The 22,500-nt window shown below is 34.7% G+C and overlaps 1 protein-coding gene across 1 annotated transcript in view; it reads left to right on the top strand.

The window, feature by feature from the left end:
- Positions 1-22,500, top strand: part of LOC106869364 (glutamate receptor) — a 702,165-nt gene that overhangs the window by 345,696 nt on the left and 333,969 nt on the right. The gene's annotated exons all lie outside the window — the stretch shown is intronic.

The following is a 22,500-nucleotide window of genomic DNA, read 5'->3' as shown; positions in this document are numbered from 1 at the left end:
TATAGGAGAAACAATATAAAAAACAGTCCCCACTATTTCTGAAAATCTGATGTAGGCATATAACCTGATAAGTCCATGTCATAATTTAGACGTCGATCCAAACATTTCTAGGAAATATCTATAATTTACAGCGCAACCTTTTCCTGTTAAAATACAGTAACATTTTTAATGGCTAAAATCCTAATATAAGTTATATTTGCCTAGATAACATCACTTTGCATAACCAAAACCATACATCTATAGAGCAATCCATCACCAACTATCCGCTGAGACACCACAAATAAAGAATTCAGTGTGTAAGATTTGAGAGATAATAGGTTTTATGAATTTCAGTGAGTGTATCTGTACATTTCAATATTTGTGCTAGCTGCCTATATGTACGTACTGTCCACGGGAATGAATATGATTTTGTGTAAGTCTGTATCTCAAATATTGAGATTAAGTGGATGTGAAAAAATATATATGCGTGTATGTGTATAATAAAACGCATATAACTACAAGTAAAATAACATGACAATACGCTAGGAAGACTAAATGAAACACTTGATAATAATTTATGTTGGATAAGAGACACTCACTCGTTTAGCTAAATAATAATTCTCCCAACTTTATGATTTGTTGTAATCGCACATTCCGTCTGACAAATATTTGCTTGCGTTCAGCCACTAAATATATACACACACATATAGTTCTGTATTTTTCTCCACACATTTATCTCTGTATGTATCTACACACAAGCACACGGACAAGCAATTAAATACACACACAGGCATTTTATTGTAGTAGGCAGAAGCGATATAAAGGATTTCAAGTGCTGTCATTTGAGATTTAGGAGTCATTCTCATGGGATGTTCAAATAAAAGATTGTGTTTGGTGAGAACTTCTGTTTTTCTATTCAATACATCTTGTCTGTTTGAAGCTGTTTGTAATTGCCGAGATATTGCCACTTGCATTGTCCATAAAACTCTCTTCTATGCCGTTTTATTCACTACTGCATATGTAGCTGTAACTTCCCATCTTATTTTCATGAACAAAACTTAGTCCTCTCATTCATATGGCGTAGCAAAATTACAGATACGTGACGATACAAACACTATCACACACACACACAAATCTGTATGTACCTAGGTACGTACGCAAGCATGTACGTATGTATGTACATACATATGTCTATATGTATGTATTTACATAGTACGAAATTTATCTGTGTGTGTCTGAGTGTGTGTGTGTTTCTGTGTTTGTGTGTACATGTTATGGTTAATGAAATATAGCAAATGACTGTCTAGGCTGCCATAAGTTACCGAAAATTTAAAGCAAAGAGGTGCTGTAAAGATAGATTATCATAGGTGTCAGCTTTGATTGTTTATGAGCTGCTTCACACATGGTAGGTGTGAAGATGTATGACGAAAGAAGAATAAAAAAGGCTGAACAACACACGCGGTTTGCTATATAGATTAAAATTTTGATATAGGTATCTTGCAGACATCTTGTGGACAACATCTTTAACATGTTTCTACGCATCAATCTGCATATACAAATACACACACACACACACACACACACACACACACACACACACACACACACACACACACACACACACACACACACACACATGCCTTCTATCTTTTATGTTTTTACTTGTTTCAGTCATTAGATTGCGGCTTTTAAAATTTAGTCGAATGAATCGGCCCCAGAACTTATATTTTAAGCCTGGTACTTATTTTATCGGTTTCTTTGCCGAACTGCGACGTTACGGGGACGCAAACCAACCAACATTGGTTTTCAAGTGGAGGTGGGAGGACAAATAGGATCACAAAGATACACACACCTACATATACGTATATATATATATATATATATATATATATATATATATATATATATATATATATATATATATATATATATATATATATATATATATATATATATATATATATATATATATATATATACGACGGGCTTCTCTCAGTTTCCGAGTATCAAATTCACTTATAAGCCTTTGGTCGGCCCAAGGATATAGTAGAGGACACCCAAGGTGCCACGCAATGGAACTGAACCCGGAACCATGTGGTTAAGAAGCAATCACCTTCCCACATAACCATGCCTGCGCCTATTCTTTTGTGTGCGTCGCCTATATTCATTAAGCATTGAAAAGAAAACTGGTAATAGTAACTTTAAAGTTTTACCCAGTTAGTTTTCACCGGATTGCACGATGAAGGCTAGCAAGCCTTAACGTCGAAGTCCCAGTCATTCTTCGTCTTATAGGAATAAAGAAGTGGCTGTGTGGCAAGTAGCTTGCTTATCAACAACAGGGTTCCAGGTTCAGTCCCACTGCGTGTCACCTTGGGCATGTATCTTCCACTATAACCTCGGGCCGACCAAAGCCTTGTGAGTAGATTTGGTAGACGGAAGCTGAAAGAAGCCCGTCTTATATATGTACATATATGCGTATGTTTGTGTGTCTGTCCTCCCAACATCGCTTGACAACCGATGCTGGTGTGCTTACGTCCCCGTAACTAGCGGTTCGGCAAAATAGACCGATAGAATAAGTACTAGGTTTACAAAGAATAAATCCTGGGGTCGATTTGCTCGACTAAAGGCGGTGTTCCAGCATGGCCACAGTCAAATGACTGAAACATGTAAAAGAGTTAAAGAGCATGTGTGTTAGAGGATGTGAGAGAAAATCGCGCAAATAACACGAGTAAGATTCTGAGGCAAAAAGGAGACGAATAATATACAGTGATAGACAAGTGACAGTACGTGAGAAAAAGCTAGAAATATTAATTCTACTTCATCTCATCCATGTCATTAACCATCAGAAAATATAAAGCAGAATTCGCAGCTAGAATAGAAGATAAGCAGTGACAAGGAAAGCGTTTGAGTACAGAATTAGAGGCAGGTAATGTATGCATCAAAGCTATGTAGGGTAGTGGTACCAAAATTAAATACAATGCTTCCTCCCTTTGTGTGTTTCCTTCGAATCAAAGGCTCTTTCATGCTCCTTCAGAAGTGCCTTAATATTTTTACAAATATCTTGGAAGTACTCGCAATTCTTCAATCTCAAACGGTAACTCGTTTCCCCTAGCTATATTTCGCCATACTGTTTGCATGCTATACATTGTGTTAGAACGTGCGAGATGGATTTAAATGCGTTGATCGCATTAAAGCTATCAATGCGGTAATGTACGAACAGGAGGGACAAATAAGACATCGAGGTCGAATACACACGAAACACGGAGTTGGGTGAAGCTGAAGGCGAGATAACTAATAAAAGACAATAAAACAGGTATTTGAAAGATGGTGTTGAGAGTAGAGATTGGGAAAGGAGAGGATTGCGGGGGAGGCTCGGATAAAAGAAAAGAAAGGCTGTCAAGAAATATCAATTAAAGTGATCCAGTAGCAAAGGCTATGTATGTATGCATGAATGTATGTATGTATGTATGTATGTATGTATGTATGTATGTATGTATGTATGTTATGGATGGATGGAAGAAAGAAAGGTAATTTGCTTTGGAGGAGAGTGGTTATCTGACGTGAGGTTGGTAGTATGGCAGATAGACTAGGCTTAATGGAAAGTGAAATCAGCCGAATGATATACTCGGAAGATATCAAATTGGTGCAGTATATCAGGAATTTTCAACAAAAGCGGCGGGCTCAAAGGTAATGTGATAAGTATTTAGAGAAAGGAAAATATGTGTATGGATGCGTTCGAGGACATATGTGTGTGTGTGTGTTCTTCGGGGAATTCCCGGTTTACAGAGAAAATTAGGTCATTCAGTATGTCAAGAATTAGTGTGTAGGCGTGGCTAGTCGTAAGCAGCTTCCTTCCTCACTACACGGTACCTTGGTCGCGGGCTGACTAAAGCCTTGTGAGTAGATTTGGTAGACGGAAACTGAAAGAAGCCCGTCGTATATATATACATACATACATACATACATACATATATATATATATATATATATATATATATATATATATATATATATAAAAGATAATAAGAGTGAAAAAACTACAGAAGGCTTGTGTTACATGGTTAAAGTATATATTTAAATTATGTCAGAAAAATGTTAGAAAAATGTTAGAAAAATGTTAGAAAATCTTTTTGGTATATAAACATTGTATTTTGAGAAGTAACCGGTTTCGTGTTGTCTTATCAAATTTCTCTACTTCATTGTGTCGTGTTCGTTCCAGTCTGAGAAAGAAGAGTTTTAGATAGGGGGAGGTAATTATATATATATATATATATATATATATATATATGTATGTATATATATACACACACACGAAGGGCTTCATATGTGTGTGTATGTATCTCTTTATCAATGCCTCTGTGTGTGTGTGTTTGTATGTGTGTGTGTGTGTGTGTGTGTGTGTGTGTGTGTGTGTGTGTGTGTGTGTGTGTCTTTCTTTGTGTCTATATTTGTCCCACCACCACCGCTTGACAACCGGTGATGTGTTTACATCACATCCCCTAAATTAGCGTTTCGGCAAAAATAGATAATTAGGCTTCAAAAAATAAGTACTTGGGTCGACATATTCGACTAAAAATTCATCAAGACAGTGCCCTAGTATGGCGACAGCCTAATGACTGAAACACGTAAATGATAAAAGAGTCTCCAGAGTTAATTCAGTTTCAATTCTAATTGTATTTGTTCACAAATACTTTATGATTAATTCCGACATTACGCGGAGCACCTTTTCTTGTTGCGACAATTTTAATTATTAATTTCTCCCACGTAAATGTGACGAGCCAAGTAAAATATTCTTTCAGTTAATCAAGGAACATTTAAACAGAGGCAGAAGTATTTTGCAGAAAAAATATAAAAACGTCTTTGTGTCAATCAATTTAATGTGTTGCTGATTAATTATTTCCTAACAGTCTTTGAGAGTGTTGGGATTGTTGCCGTTCTCAGACCACAATTATTCGTGACGAAGTAAATTTCAACGATCAGTTGGTGGTGTTAAATGATTAGCAGATTAAGATTAGCATCAGGTAAGTATATTGGATTGGAAAATCTATAGTTTCTCTTTCTTTTAAGCTTCTTCAGACGCCAATCATGTTGGGCAGTTGGATTTAATCACGACCTGGATGGATGAATTAAAAAGTACTGCAAACTGAAGTACTTTGTAAAATGAGTCCTAATGTCTGAGAAGCAGATTGGATGCGTTATATATTCCGTCTCTGAATGCGAGATAGACGCCCCGCCTGAACGGCATTCGTTGCTGGAAAAAAAACATTTTTCCATAAATTTTGCGTAAAATTACATGGCACCGAAATCCAAATACCGACAGCAGCAGACATCTAAACACATTGCCATGGTGTTATTTAATCCCGATGATGATTGATGCTACTTCATTTACATAAAGCTAGGTTGATCCTTGTCTTACTACATATATCTACGGCTGGGAAAGCGAAATCGCGCCGAAGCAGTCCTAGGTGGTCTGCTGAAGACATGTGGGGCTCGGCTTTGTATATTTTACTACCAAAATCTATATAAAGAAATACGCATGCACACACACACTCACACTCGTGTGTGTGTCATGTGTGCATGTGGGTGTATATATACATATATATATATATCTTGCTACTATTGCAAGTGTGACACCACATACTGATGCTTTTAAACTGCGATGAGTAATATGCAATTAATAGTGTGTGTGTGTGTGTGTGTCTTTGTGTCTATAGTTGCCCACCTCCTCACAACTTGACAACCGATGCTGGTGTGTTTACATCCCCGTAATTTAGCGGTTCGGCAAAAGGGACCCATAGAATAAGTACTAGGCTTCAAATAACATGTACTGGGGTTGATACATTAGACTAAAAATTTGAATGTATTCGATTTAATTCTAATTATATCATACCTATTGTTGCCTAAATTTAAAAGTATGCACTTTCTCTTAAGGCAAACAAAACTGATGAAATGGGTATTCTATTACATGCTATAATATAAAGAATGGTGTATATAACGAGGGGACATTGCACATCAATCATTTATTAGGTTTGGATTTGCAAAAGGATTACTCGTGTGGATTTATTACTATTGGTTTTAGTTGAATTTGTCTGTCTGTCATAATTTCTGTACACTATTGAATTTTTAGGAAGACTATTAATGTAACTAAAGATCTAGTTAAGCTGATATAAGGAGTAATATACCAGTCTTCTGTTACATGCAATGCTTCAGAAAATACATAATATTCTGTTATTCTATACTCAGGTAATAAGCATTTTAGTTGTTAATTCTGGCATAATCGTAAACCACTATTCTGTTGGACTTTGGCTAAGATTCAACCAACCTAATTGGCTTGTTTTGAAATCGACTGAAATAACAGCAACTCATAATGTACTGTCTCTTTTTGCTCTTAGTATTACACTACAATGCAAATGTTGCATATAAATTACGGTTAAATCGACTGAGAGACACGAGAAATGCCAAAAACTTTCTTTCTTTGTTCAATATATGGATGGAGATGTCTACGATTTGCATTGCTTTCTTTTCTTAAGACTTTACTGAAAGAATCAGTCGTAAAGTAGAATACATTCAATAACTGAATACAAATTTCTCTTTTGCCAACTGGCGTTGTCTCGTCAGGACGTATAAGAAAGTTCCGTACTTCAAAATACAGTTTCTTTTATATACTTCTCCCGGTCAGTCTTCGTACATACATGCATACATACATACATACATACATACATACATACATACATACAGACAGACATACATACATGTGGACAAACGAAAGTGGGCAAACAACACATTTAGTCGTAGTTACATTTATTACTTCAAACAGTCTGATTCGGTTCTGAATATGTATGTATTTATGTATGTATGTATGTATGTATGTATATATGTATGAATGAGCGGGTATGTCTATGTGATTATGAACTCACTGCAACTAAGTGGTTCCAGTCGCGCTATGCGCTCCTTGCACAGTGTCTGCAATAGCCCCAGGCAAATCAGCTTCTTGTAATTGAATTTAGTCGACTAAAACTTTGTGTCAGCTCGTTGTATAAATACATGCGTGTGATTCTGTGTAGTATATGTGTGTGTATGAGTGCGTATATATATAAAGTTTCGAAAAAAATGATCAGGTGTTTTTCTTTTTCTGTATGAAAAATGAAAGAAACTGGACACACCCGATGCAAACATATGATTAGAGACTCATCATCAGATATGTATCAAGAGATGTTTCCATTCTCATCCCTTAAAACAGTACCGACTCCACCATCGGTTTCAACAACAACCAGAAATAATTGTTACGGATTGATGCAGTCAAGACAAGAATTAAAGTGAAAAGAATTATATTGCTGAGTGTTAGCAACTGTCATAGAGAAAATCCAATGGACACGAAAATACGTACGGTTGAACCTTAGCGACTAGGACAAGAGAAGAAAAAAACGGTAGTGTGCATGTGCAATGATAAAGGAAGAAATGAAGACAGATTTTAGTCGTTCAAACAGCAGTTCTTGAACAAATGTGAATAATGGTGAAAAATGATGCGTTCGATGGGAAAACTGAAGTGAGAATGAAGACTGACAGGCCAGAGCAGAAGACAAGCACATATATACTAAAGTGACATGCCTATACACTACATGAGCGCAAGTTGATTCACATGCAACATATGTGTGCACATTAATTCGTTTATCAACAAGCGTCAAATATTAAACATGTGAGCCAGGTTGAATTCTGTACAGGAATAAAAGAATTTAAATAAATATACATAAGTTTGTATGTGAGTTTGTATGTGTGTAATTCTGTTGATGCTTTCGTTTCCAATACTTCTATTCGGCACAATGAAGAGTGTTTCACTTTCATAGAACCCAACGCCCTAATTCCATATTTGGGATAACATTTTGAATCTTATTTCATAATGAAAATTCCGGTATTAGATACCTGCCCGTAACTTCTGCCTGCATGCATTTTGCACCAGCCATCATCATCTTTCATCATCATCATTATCATCATCATCATCATCATCATCATCATCATCATCATCATCATCATCATCATTATTATTATTATTATTATTATTATTATTATTATTATTATTTTTATTATTATTATTATTATTATTATTATTATTATTATTATTAAGGTGGCGAGCTGGCAGAATCGTTAGCACGCCGGGTGAAATGCTTAGCGGTATGCCGTCTGTCGTTTACGTACTGAGTTCAAATTCTGCCGAGACCAACTTTGCTTTTCATACTTTCGGGGTTGATAAATTAAATACCAGTGAAACACTGGGGTCAATGTAATCAACTAGTCCCCTTAACCCGAATTTCAGGCCTTGCGCTTTAAATAGAATTTATTTTTTTTGTTTGCTATGCATATGTCCCTTCTTGGTCAGCGTATATTTCCTATCTTTTCTTTTTTTTTATTTCATGTAAACACCCATGATTTATGTCTGTCATTGTATTGTCCCTCTCATCCTTCGCCCTTGTGACAAATAAATGAAATCATCATCATTATTATTATTATCATCATTATTATTATTATTATTATTATTATTATTATTATTATTATTATTATTATTATTATTATTATTATTATTATTATTATTATTAACAATGGTTTGACTCAAGTTTTGGTCTTATTCCTGGTAGGATTTATGTGGGTAGTGGGTTACTACCGGTGACCTTGGGTGTCCACAAGATTTCAGTAGTCTTTCAAATGCTCAGAACCCTCCTGATAATCCTTGATTATTATCATTATTATTATTATTATTATTATTATTATTATTATTATTATTATTATTATTATTATTATTATTAGTTTCTTGCTTGTTTTAGCCTTTGCTCAGTCGACTATAGGAGTTTGTTTCGAAAAGTTATCTAAGTTGAAAATAGAAATATAATTCTGTTAACTTGACTATATATGTATGTGTGTGTGTTTGTGCGAGCGTGTGTATGTATGTATACATGTGTGTATGTGTGTTAAAACGGTTTCTGTAAATTGAATCTAACTATTCAATTATTGTTTTCCGATTAACGTGGTGTTTATGGACAATGTCCATAAATAGCAGCCCACCTTCCTCGTCAAATTAGGTAAAAATGTCCATATAAGATGAAAGGAAATGATGTGAATACCGTGAAAGCGCCTCTCATCTGCAGTATTGCAGCAATTTTCACTCGGTATATATGAGTTTTTTTTTCGCCATCTTTTTCTTTTTTGCGTTAATGTTTAATAGAGCAAGTCATGCTGTCTTGATTCAACGTACTTTCAAGAAAAGAAATACATTAGTGAGCGAACGGTTACGAGTTTCGTGTGAATGTCATCAAATATAATACTTGTAGAAATCAATCTGAAATCGGTGAAACGAACGCGTCTCTTTCACAATAGACATATATAGGCACCAAGGCATACTGTCCCTTCATGTCTGTGCGTGTATGTGTGTGTGTGTGTGTGTGTGCATCACTCTACCTCACATTTTATCTGTCAGTCTGTTTGTATATATATATGTACATATATATATATATATATATATATATATATATATATATATATATATATATATATATATATATATATATATATATACACACAAACAGAATATATTACAGAATGGGAGAAGAACGCAAAACATCAAGACAGTTAGGTGATACAAGAAAGGGACAAAACATTCAGATAGACGATACAAAGAAAACACACAGAGGTCATTCGGAGTTTTCTCTCTTCAGTCGAGATCCAGATTACCTTTGTAATTTCGGCTGGTTATTCTCGATATTGCTCCAATTTGGCCAGCACCAAGGAAAAACTAAGCTAAGAGCATTTGTTTCCTTAGAAGAAAGCAGCGAAATTATACAAAAACAAGAACGGAAAAAAAACGAACAATGTTACACAAATACAGTAGGAATAATAACAGGACGAAAGAACACATGCCTTTCGACTAAGGGAGAAGAAAATTATATATATATATATATATATATATATATATATATATATATATATATATATATATATATATATATATATATATATATATATATATATATATATATATATATATATATATATATATATATATATTTGTACAAACTCACATAGACACACATATACACACTCACGTACACATATATATCGTGACGTCAAATAATTTCGTATGTAAAGAAAATAATGTTAACTAGTAGTGTGAATATAATTTTAATGTCTACATTCTATTTTGTTAATGAAAATGTTTTGTTTAATAGCAAAGGATCGCATGGGTTAATATAATTGTATAGGTTAAGAATAGAATACTCAGTGACAGTGATTAGTGAGTGGGATGAAACGCTTTGGGGTATTTATTCCGATTACTTCCGGTCAGAGCTCAAACTGCGATGCAGTCAACTTACCTGTATTTAACCTACCAAAGCCTATATTTTAAAATAATGGCTAGAGCGATGGACAAAGGGAAAAACGCTGGTGTGTTGAATGCCATGCTTTGAAGTACGTGTCATGGTTCAAATTCTTCCTTTTCTCAATTAGTTTGCAGATGACTTTCTCCCCCGGTTTAATATCTCGACCCTATAGCACCTTAGCTACCTTTGGGAGTTCACTGAATTTCTTGTAAAAATGTTTCAAAAGGTAAAGTCTCTAGTCATGGATAATTTCGTCTTTCCTCTTCCAGTCTCGGACGTCCTGAAAACGATTATAGGCACGAGCTTTCCAACCTGATTAATAGGTAACAATAAAAAAAGATGGCAGATCTGGACGTGATAGAAAATTATACACAAGTCCAACATAACAATATTTTAGTAGACTATAATAGGGAAAGGAATGTAATTAGAACGTTGCTTTGGAAACATTGAAGTTTGTTGAAACCGTTCAAAATTGGTTCTGATGAAACATAGGGAGACGGGTTTTGATAGACGAAAGCAGCGGTTCTCAACCGCTTTGTTTTTGTGTCGATGTCTCCCTTTCATTTCTACTTTACACGGCTGAAGCCACTTAGCCGTTCGATGTTTGAAAAAAATTCCATTATATTTTTAAAATTATGTTAATTAGGAATTGTATTTAAGAAATAGGTAAAAATTATTTGTGCACTTTAAAAGTATAACTAATTTAATGCACATAAATTGCATCAAAATCGTGTATGGCCCCTGTTCAGAACCATGGGCTAGAGGTAGATGTACACGCCAGTTGATGTAGAGGCTAATTTATTCGTTCTACTATTTTGTTGATGACATACCGTAAAATTAGATTGTACGGACTTTTCAGTGAGAGGTAAGTACAGTTGTGTATCGCCGCATGAAGGATATTACTGAATGAAGCTTTTAACGGCTAAATAGCGTGCTACATCCATACAAATTCTTAACACTAGGTGGCTGTTAGCAAAAATGTCTAATAATACCGTTACAGATGGCGTTCTGTTTCGGAATTGAAACCAATAAGCTCTTTTACATTGCTCGCAGTATAAAAATTAAATGTATACCGTTTAACTATCGCAGTTGAGGAACACTGATTTTCCAGATTAAAATTGATATTACCTGGTGACACATTATTATTACAGTAGCGGTTTTCAAATTCTCCAAATGTTGAATAGGCCATTTTTCAAGATAGCCTCAACAGGATCTAATAAGAAATGAAGCCATTAATAAAATCCGGAGGAAGGGATTCAAATATGTGACTTAAATACGAATGTGATTAATCATGGCGAGTATAATTTATCATGTTTCTGTCGTTTAAACCCAAACTAACAAGGAATGCCGAAAGCAATTCTCTTTTATAACACATCCTACATTGTCAGAAATGTCAAACGACTTTGCCATTCTCTATGGATGAAACAAAGATATCTAACACACTAAATAAAAGTTTAAAACGTTTTTAGTAAAACTAGATTTTTAAACCTGATGTCACTCACAATATTCCATAGAGGTAAAAATCAAGTCATTGCATAAAAGCACATGATGGATTCTTGGACGTATTTGTATGTATATTTGAGATAACCAAAAGTTCACTGAAATTTCGCTCTAAATACCAAAATTTAAAGTATGGATGTTGAAATATATATTCTATGCATCATTTATGTAAACAACAAACATCTTTTTTAAATATTTTACTTTGTTTTATTATGATCATTCGGCAAGTGGTCAATAGTTAATCAACTAACTGATCGATTGCTTGAACAGTCGTAAGATCAATCAATCCGCAAGCTACAGTTCTTTCATCGTCATTTCCTACTCCATAAAAATTTGCCTTCGTCTACTCTAGGTCTTAGATCTATTGTGATTTGCACTTGTATTTATGGTTTTTACATTGTACGTGCCTAAGGAAGTTTGTATGCATGTTTGAATGCGCATGTGTGGTCCGTCTAAATTTCAATGGATTTTGTGTGTGTGCGTATATTACATGATCACTACATATATATGTGTGTTTGTGTGTGTGTGTGTGTGTGTGTGTGTAGATAGTGCGTGAATATGCATGTATATGTTTTGCATGCGAAATTTGTGAGGTTGTATCTCAACGAATTTGTATTTTAGCTTTTTTTTACTAACTCGTATTTGTATACTGTGTGCAGTGGCTGTGTGGTAAGTAGCTTATTTACCAACCACATGGTTCCGGGTTCAGTCCCACTGCGTGGCACCTTGGGCAAGTGTCTTCTAATATAGCCTCGGGCCGACCAAAGCCTTGTGAGTTGATTTGGTAGACGGAAACTGAAAGAATCCTGTCGTATATATATATATATATATATATATATATATATATATGTGTGTGTGTGTGTGTGTGTTTGTGTGTCTGTGTTTGTCTCCCCCTGCATCGCTTGACAACTGATGCTAATGTTTTTACGTCCCCGTAACTTAGCGGTTCGGCAAAAGAGACGGATAGAGTAAGTACTAGACTTACAAAGAATAAATCCTGGCGTCGATTTGCTCGACTAAAGGCGGTGCTCCAGCATGGCCACAGTCAAATGACTGAAACAAGTACAAGAGTAATATATATATATATATATATATATATATATATATATTAGCGTGCGCACATACTCCCACATGACTGGCTTCAGTGCAGTATTCGTCTATTATATTCCACACACAAGACAGCATTTACTCTGATCTCTTGTTATAGTTCATAGACTGTAGGCTTTACACTGGAATGACTGAAATTAGAATGAGTAAATAATGAAGCTCTGCTTTTGACTTTTAACATAATGAAATCTCAAAAATTGCACTCATTGCTTTTTCAGAAACTGATAAGTATCACCTCATTGAACAGAAGTAAAAATACTGTGAAAATACAGCTCAACCTTCGACAGATTGTCGCCACAATTTAAGCAGCATTGCGTAATATACTGATTCCCGATAATAGTAAATAAGGATTATATTTCAGCTGACATCACATCTAATATTGTATCTACAACATATAATGAACATTGCTCATTAAGCATGTGTAAGTTCCCGTTAATTATGCATTTTGGTCACAATCTTAAAATTTTCCCGGCGTCATGCGCTGCTGTAACATAACTTCTACGTTCAAACGTGGAGATAATCGAAGTATCAACAACCGCTGTCTAATTACAACACTGCAATATTTTGTAGAAAAAGATTTAGCATCTCAAATTATATACAAGAACGGCCTCAATAGTTTATGCAGAGAAAGCTACTAAGCTAGCCATACTATAATATTATCGATATTGCTGATGTAAAGAACTTGAGGTTGCATTGTGTGTATCAGAGAGAAATGCAGTAGAGTCTTATATGTATATAACATACTGAGTTGAATAATTCTCATCAATTCAGACTATCCATGAAAGTTGACGAGTAATCTCATATGGATATGTTTAAAATGTAAAAAGAAAGGAAGGTAATTTATTAAGAGCAGCCGAGACAAACTTTGGAATAATATGGTTCATGAAAATACAAGCGGTTCCCGTCTCTAATTGTAACCAGTAAGAGCAACGGACTTATGCCAGCTTCATTAGAACTCATCAGTGAAGAATAATCAGCTCAGTTAATAATACATACGTGATCAACATAGAGGCATTGGCACAGGTTTGTGGTTAAGAAACTAATTTACAACCACATGCTTTCGGATTCGGTCCTATTATGTGGCACCTTGGACAAGTATCATCTTCTATAGCCCCCAGCCGATTAGTGGTTTTGGGTGAATTATGAAGGCGGAAATTGTGGGAACTTGTTGCATGTGTACCGATGTATGTCTTTATATCAGTGTTTGCCCCTCCTTACAACTTGACAACTGGTGTTGGTTTCTTTACGTCCCATAATTTAGTGGTTTGGCAAAAAAAACAACTAAGTATCAGACTGGAGTTCATATATTTAACTAAAAATCTTCCAAGGTGGTGACCAAAAATGGCCGCAGTCTAATGACAAATACTTCGTTTTGTCACGGAGTATATATCTCACTTGTTGACAAATGGTATGTGTACACCTAGATCAGCTCTCAGCGCCACATCCCTAAAATGTGAGATGTTAACATTTCGGAATAGATATGTCGTCATCGGTCACAGGCACTAAGCAGACGGCACTGTGAGCTGAATTAAGAGATTACCTCTCTTATGCTTGTAACTCTGTATTGCGGCTCACCGTAAATAAATTACGGAGGGAGAGCGCTAAGTAGCAATAAGTGAAATTGCTATGTTACTATCAATCTGAATATGCTTGATGCACATTGGAACTGGGAAACAAGCTACTCACTGCGTTTGTCACGGAGAATATAGCTAGTTTGCTGACAAATGCTGAGAGCTGATCTAGGTGTATACACACCATTTAAATCTTATTTTCTTATTATTCTGAAAATGTGGAGATGGCAGAATCGCTAGGTGTTACTACACTGGGTGGTAAAATACTTAACGGTATTCCCTCTATCTTTACTTTGTGAGTTCAAATTCGAGGTCGGCTTTGCCTTTCATCTTTTCGGACCAGCTAAACACTGGGGACAATGTAATCCACTTCCCTGACTCCACCGAAATGGCTGAACTTGTGCCAAACGTTGAAACTAATATGATTTTCAGTCATAATCAGCATCAGAAATACCATATTTTTTTCTATAAACAAAACTAATTGGCTTAAGTGTTAGCTTGCAGACGTAACACAAGATGTGGGATGATGACTTCAGTATGTTGTACAGTTTTTTTTCTTCATGGGTCATTACGTTGGCTGTTCATATCTGCATTCTCTACAAATAGGAAATACAAACAAACGTTCCTCCTTTTTCCCTTGCTGAGGGGCAAAATTTAACTCCCTGTAAAAGTCGCGTTAAAAATATTCTTTAGAATGTTAATAACAAAGTAATCAGTGCATTAAACTATGCTAAGTGAATCGTGTAAGAATATACTTTAAACACATAATGCTTAATGATTTCGAATTATGTTCTAATTATACTACACAACAGTTTACACAGTGAATATAACACAAAACTATCAAGTGATACTTTATCGCCACATCGCTGCCTATAGACACACATAAAGGGCAATATTAAGTACGTCCAACTTATAAGTCTAGTCAACCTGAAAATTTCAATTAAAAAAATGTTGATTGATTCGACTTTTGTTAATTCTGCAATTAGACCTAATAATTATCTAATATATTCCACATTGCCGACAGTATTATTCTAGTAAGTGCTGAATTTCCACCAGTGAAGATTGTTTTGTGTTCATATTTCTATGTAATTTTACATTATTAAAGAAATTAATTACTTACTGTACTGCAGAGAAAATTGGAATTGTCAACGAATACAAAATAGACCAAAGTAAGAAATTAAGCGTTTCAGAGGTTAATAAATTTCTTTTAACCAGACAATGAAAGTAAATAGATATTCGGGTTTAGCACAATCAAAGCCAAATATATGATTTGAAAATTGATCAGATATTTAGTTGAAGAAAGCCAAGTTTATATATACTAAGTAATAATCATTCACATACAATTTACTAGTAGACGATGAGTGGCCTTATAACCTATTGTGAACCGGTGATAAAGCATATAATAGGCTGCTAGCCAAAGACGAATCATTTAATTTAATGGTAGACAATATCACACTGTATAAACTAGTAACAGCTGATGACCCACCATATGAGCCACTGGTAGCCATTGACAATAATTATTGACTCAGACGAAACGATATAATAAACCAGTAACCAAGGATAAAACTTATAATCTACTGGTAGCCAATGTCATGCTATATAAACTACTGAAAACTAATGAAACACCGTGTGAAGCACAGCTAGCTACTGAGAAGCAATCAGTGTGTCAGCTGAAATAATAACTGTCTTATTTGTTATATAATAAATTACTCTATAACTGCAAAGTGTTAAATAAAAGAAATACACTACTGTTTTGGTGAAATTAATGCAAATGTATGTGTTTAAAAGCTTACCTCCAGTAAAAGAAGATGCAATAGAAAAGAATGAAAATGAAGGTGAAATACTGATGATGAAATATACAGTTATAAATAGACGAAAGAAAAAAACTTGGAAGTAATTAATGATGACAAGTGGATAATAGTATCAGACAGTGAAAGACAATCAACTTCTGTACATGTTACAAAAATAAAAAGAAAAAAGAAACGAAATATAACTCAGAAAAATCTCTGATGTCTATGGCAACACATTATTAGATAAATTCTAACCTGTTGGAATGGAATTATGACAGTGATCTTATCGCAGATATGCGACGAAAATTTTGACACTTTTCCGAATAACAAGTGCATTTTACTCATTTGAGAATAGTTTTAACGACTGGAAAGGCCTTTCGGTAAAGTACTTATATCAGTTTAAACAGAAGCAGTCTCTAACACACGCACAAAAACATACGTGTATATGTACAGATATATATATATATATGTATGTGCATGTGTATGTGTGAATGCGTGCGTTTATAGACTAGATAGCACGAGCATTGCTAGAAATAAAAGTCAAAACAATTAATAGCCACGAGAAAGCACTTATCGTATGACTCACAAGGGAGGGAAGCTATGCTTCGGATGCTGTTGGGAGTTTGCCTCCCTTGTCTGTCATATGATAAGTAGTTTTCGTAGCTATGAGTTGTTTTGATTTTATTTATAGCAATGCTAGTGCTAACTAGTATCCTCAGTCACTTTAGTGAAATCTACAGTTCTGCCTTTCGGTTGTTAATTGCGAATAAGCCACCTTTATATATATATATATATATATATATATATATATATATATATTACTCTTTTACTTGTTTCAGTCATTTGATTGAGGCCATGGTGGAGCACCGCCTTTATAGTCGTGCAAATCGACCCCAAGATATATGCTTTGGAAGCCTAGTACTTATTATATCGATCTCTTGTGCCGAACCGCTAAGTTATGGGGTCGCAAGCACACCAGCATCGGTTGTCAAGCGATGCTGGGGGGGGGGGGGGGGGGCAGAGACACACATACACACACATACATACATATACGACGGGCTCTTCCAGTTTCCGTCTACAAAAATCACTCACAAGGCTTTGGTCGGCCCGAGGCTATAGTGGAAGACACTTCCCCAATGTGCCAGGCAGTGGGACTGAACACGAGACCATGTGGTTGGTAAGCTAGCTACTTACCACAAAGCCACTCCTGCGCATAGATATATAGTTGAAATCTTTTGAAAAACAAACGATGATGACAGGTGTATGAACACCAAGCAAGTGTATTAATTTCACTCTCGGGAAAAATGAAAATTAAAATGTATTTTACAGTTCGAGCCTACGCTCTCCAACAGAAATGAATAAGTGAAAACAGACAGAGAGAGCGTGAAAAGAAAAAAAACTTGTAGATTTCAGAGGTCCATATATATATATATATATATATATATATATATATATATATGATTTGATTTGATCTAGTTTCAGTTCATGAGCTGTGGCCAAGCTGGGACACCACCATTTGGTGTTGCTAAATAATTTTACTTCACTAATTTATTTTAGAAATTTAAATTTGATGTGTGTGCGTGTGTGTGTACATATATATATATATATATATATATATATATATATGTGTGTGTGTGTGTGTGTGTGTGTGTGTGTGTGTGTGTGTGTGTGTAGGGGGTAGAAAAATATTCCGCTGTACTACAAGCAATATAAACAATAGCTATGCAACTTCATGCAATAAAAAAAGAATGGGCATGATCTTCAAAGTTCTTCATGAATTGTTACCGTTCTAAATGCGATCTGTGTGAGAGGTTTATAGTGTCATAACGAGAAAATAATAAAACTGATATACCTAGAAAAATATAGAGAGTAAAGTGTTTGAAAAGATAGACAGGCATATGTACTATTAGGTTAAATTGATTGTGACTCCAATGCCAACAGTTTAGGCGATATACTGACGGGGGCTTTAGGTAATTTAAGCAGGGATGAATATATACAAAAGTGGGAAGCAATAAAGACAATGATATCCACCAGAAGCCTTAAGTAAGGAGAATTTATGTGCAAGTAGTAACATCGAAGGAAAAAAGATTGACAAAGAGAAAAGAAAGATAAGGGGGTTATGGAGATTAGAAAGAAGTGAAGTTGAAGAATTAAAGTGTATCCTTTTATTTTTTTTTAAGTTTTGATTGCGGCCATGCTGGAGCACCGCCTTAAAGGGTTTTAGTCGAAGAAATCATCTCCAGAACTTATTCTTTGTAAGCCTAGTACTTATTGAATCGGTTTCTTTATCCGAACGACTTAGCAACGGGGACGCAAACACACCCACGTCGGTTGCCCTCCCTCACCATCACCTGACAACCGATCTTGGTTTGTTGATGTCCCTGTAACTAGGCGTTTCGGCAAAAGAGAACGATACAATAACTACTAGGCTTACAAAGAATAAGTCCTGGATTCGACTTTTTCAACTAAAGGCGGTGTTCCAGCATGGCCGCTGTGAAATGACTGAAACATGTAAAAGAGTAAAAAAAAGTATATATATATATATATATATATATATATATATATATATATATATATAATAGTATTATTTTCCAGTGAACATCGGTGCCTTGTTGTTCCGCTATTTCCCATTTATACATACATATATATATATATATATATATATATATATATATATATATATATATATATATATATATATATATATATATATATATATATATATACAAACTTTAACAATAACATTTACATGTACATAACAAAATGCAAATATGTCTAGACTACATGAAATTTGGCTGCAGGATACATACATCTGTCTCTAAATACAATGGTGAACAAACGAATGCTGCGAAATAAGCGTCTGTTTGTATGTGTCCCAAAAGCAACCGAATAACTTTAATAATTTTATGCTTATATAATTTCATAGACATATCCCAACTATATATCTTACGGATGAAATCCAACACATGCCATGAATAAAATATTATAATCAATAAAATGCTTGATAAATGCCTAAACTATAATCTGGTAATTTTTCAATTATTACATTTTACATATTGGTTCTCCATTATATCGTGTGATTTTCAATTGCTGTCTTTGAAGATTCGTCTTGTTAATTGCATTGTAGCATAACTTATATATGATTAGAATTGAATTATGTACGCTTAATTTGATACCAAAATTCGCAGTCATTATAAACATTTCGAGTGGCGTTTGCTAATTAAATACATGAATCTTGATGTATGTTTAGCCGTGTGAGTTCTCTGAATGTCTTTTATGTATATTCAATGATTTATGATCATCTGTTTGTGCATATACTAGTATTCCTTGGAAATTTAACCATGTAATGATTTAACGAATATTTGAATCTTTTTCGTAATTCAATACTTAATACTGTACAGCCTACCGTGAAGAAGTATGGCTTGACAACATACTCCATATATTCGATAAATGTTTCAGGTGCATAGGCGCTCGCGAATCACAGAGATACTATGTCTCCTTTCCACATTCATGACCCAATGGAACATCCAAGATTTGACAGCTGGAGAGAGAGAAAGAGTTAGATACGCAGACAGACAGACAAAACAGAGAGAGATAGAGAGAGAGTGAGAGAGAGCTGCACCTGCATTGGGCTGGTATATATTACTGCAGTATAGATTGGAACAATGTGAAATGAAGTGTCTTGGAACTGAAACCACGATATTATGTTAACAACTTGAACATCCTAACTATGAGTTCAACTGCCTTCTCTGAGTGTACACTTATCAATTAAGTATTCGTGTTGGAATCGAACGATTTCCGATATAAGATATATTTGGAAACATAAGCTTTCAGAATCTCAACAAATCCTACGAAGAAATAGAATTTATGTTTCAAAGCCGTATTAGACAGAAAATATTTTCTCAGCACATATCTGGCTATTAGCTCTGATCCAGCAGACCTATAATAAAATTTGCTCCAATTGTCATCATCTGCGTGTAAATCGTATTACATTGTCTTTCGCTTATTATAAATGATATCATTCAAGCCAATAAGCTTTGACAACAATGTTTAGCAGACAAAATGATGACAGAATGACTGTTTCATTAGCTCCAAAAAGAAATATTGAAGGAAGAAAATCAGTCAGGATGACACTGTGTGAGAGAATGATAGGAATGCTGTTTAATTTTTAATGTTGCTGCACTAAAGTGTGAAAATACTATTTTAAACATCCTATATGTGCTTGAGTACATTATATTGCAAAAACGATCGATAAATTTTCGATGCCCGGCCGAATGTTAGCTGTGTGTTATTGGAACAAGATTTTTGACAATGTAGTGTCTAGGCACATTTATGTAAATTAAACAAACTGGAAGAATAGATCTCAAATATACCACATTAAAATATGGAATATTTACCACAAATTACCTCATAGACATCAAAATGTTTTGGGGTTCTTTCATCTCACTCAGAACAACATTATTGAAATTTTCCCAGAAATATTTAATTAGATTTGACATTGCTGATGAGAAACTCTTTACAAAGTCTTTAAAGAACATTTCAGAGTAAGAGGAAGACAGCGCAAGAGTTAGAAAAGGCGAGAGAAAATATGTGATTACTTGATGTGATTAGAATGACTATGAATTCCCAAATTTTGCGATAATAAATGTAATTACAAGGGCTGTAAATGTCAGAGATGGATGTTACGTATTCGAGGGATTGGATCGAGGTTTTCAATATATGGTGACTATAAGGATTGATTATTAATAAAAGCCTGAAACATTCGTTCAATTCTAAATATATAGGCCTCCTACTGTATTATCAAAATGAATTCCTTTATCCACAGGTTAATATTAAGAACTGTACCTTTAATGATAAATTCGATCACCCTGTTCATATTCCTACACTTTCAAAACTCTTATTGTTTTTGAAAGATGCATGTTTGAGGTACTTTCTTTAACTCAGACGTATATTGTCCCGATCGTGCTGCTAATGTATCATCTATAGTGCTTGGCACACAAGATCTGATGTACAATGAAAGACTTCACGCGCGTCTACTGCTACTGGACAGTACCAGCGCGCATATGTATATGGAGTCGGTGAACGAAATCTTGGATGTTTGTCTGTAGATACGGATGTGAGTGGACCAGGCCTTTTGTATATTCAGACCTTCCGTACAGATGGTCTTCGATAGCTGAAGTTGTACCAGGACTACAGTGAAACAAATTCAGGAAGCAGCTATTAGAACAGCTCTTCCTTTTATTCAACTTGGTTTCCAAAAGAGAACTGGATGTAAGGATGGGTATCCGTTAATTTCCAGAAATTCATACGTATATATACATATATGCTTCCGTACATACATCTCTTTTACTCTTTTACTTGTTTCAGTCATTTGACTATGGCCTTTCTGGAGCACCGCCTTTAGACGAGCAAATCGACCTTTTGTAAGCCTAGTACTTATTGTATCAGTCTCTTTTGCCGAACCGCTAACTTACGGGGACGTAAACACAAGAGCATCGGTTATCAAGCGAATTTGGGAGCACAAACACAGACACACACACATGCATATATATATATATATATATATATATATATATATATATATATATATATATATATATATATATATATATATATATATATATATACGACGGGCTTCTTTCAGTTTCCGTCCACCAAATCCACTCACAATGCTTTGGTCGACTCGAGGCTATAGTAGAAGACACTTGCCCAAGGCGCCACGCAGTGGGACTGAACCCGGAACCATGTGGTTCGTAAGCAAGCTACTTACCACACAGCCACTCCTGCGCCATCTGTGTATTTTATATTTCGACATATAAATGTATAAACATATAGATATATATGCACATGAACAAACAAACAAACAAGCACCTATGTGTATGGCATTAAACATATACATTTCTAGTTAGTATTTAAACAGCATGACCTTATGAAAATATAAATATTGAACTATATATCATATCTCCTCATAAGTCAGGAACCTGTAGATATTGAAAATGAACCACATTTATATAAAGGTCAAAAGTATAAGAAACGTGAACAGCAGGATGATATATGAAGAAAAGAAGAAAATAGAATTACGTTTAATAAAAATAATAAAAAATAAAAATATTTTTTTAAATATTGCTTGAAGGAAATAACAATGTGAAAGGAAACTAATCAAAAGAAAATTATTTCAAGATAAATATC

The sequence above is a fragment of the Octopus bimaculoides genome, chromosome 1 (assembly GCF_046866305.1).
Source record: "Octopus bimaculoides isolate indiv1 chromosome 1, ASM4686630v1, whole genome shotgun sequence".
Taxonomy (NCBI): domain Eukaryota; kingdom Metazoa; phylum Mollusca; class Cephalopoda; order Octopoda; family Octopodidae; genus Octopus; species Octopus bimaculoides.
The sequence above is the reverse complement of the archived record's forward strand: the minus strand, read 5'-3'. Positions and strand labels throughout refer to the sequence as shown.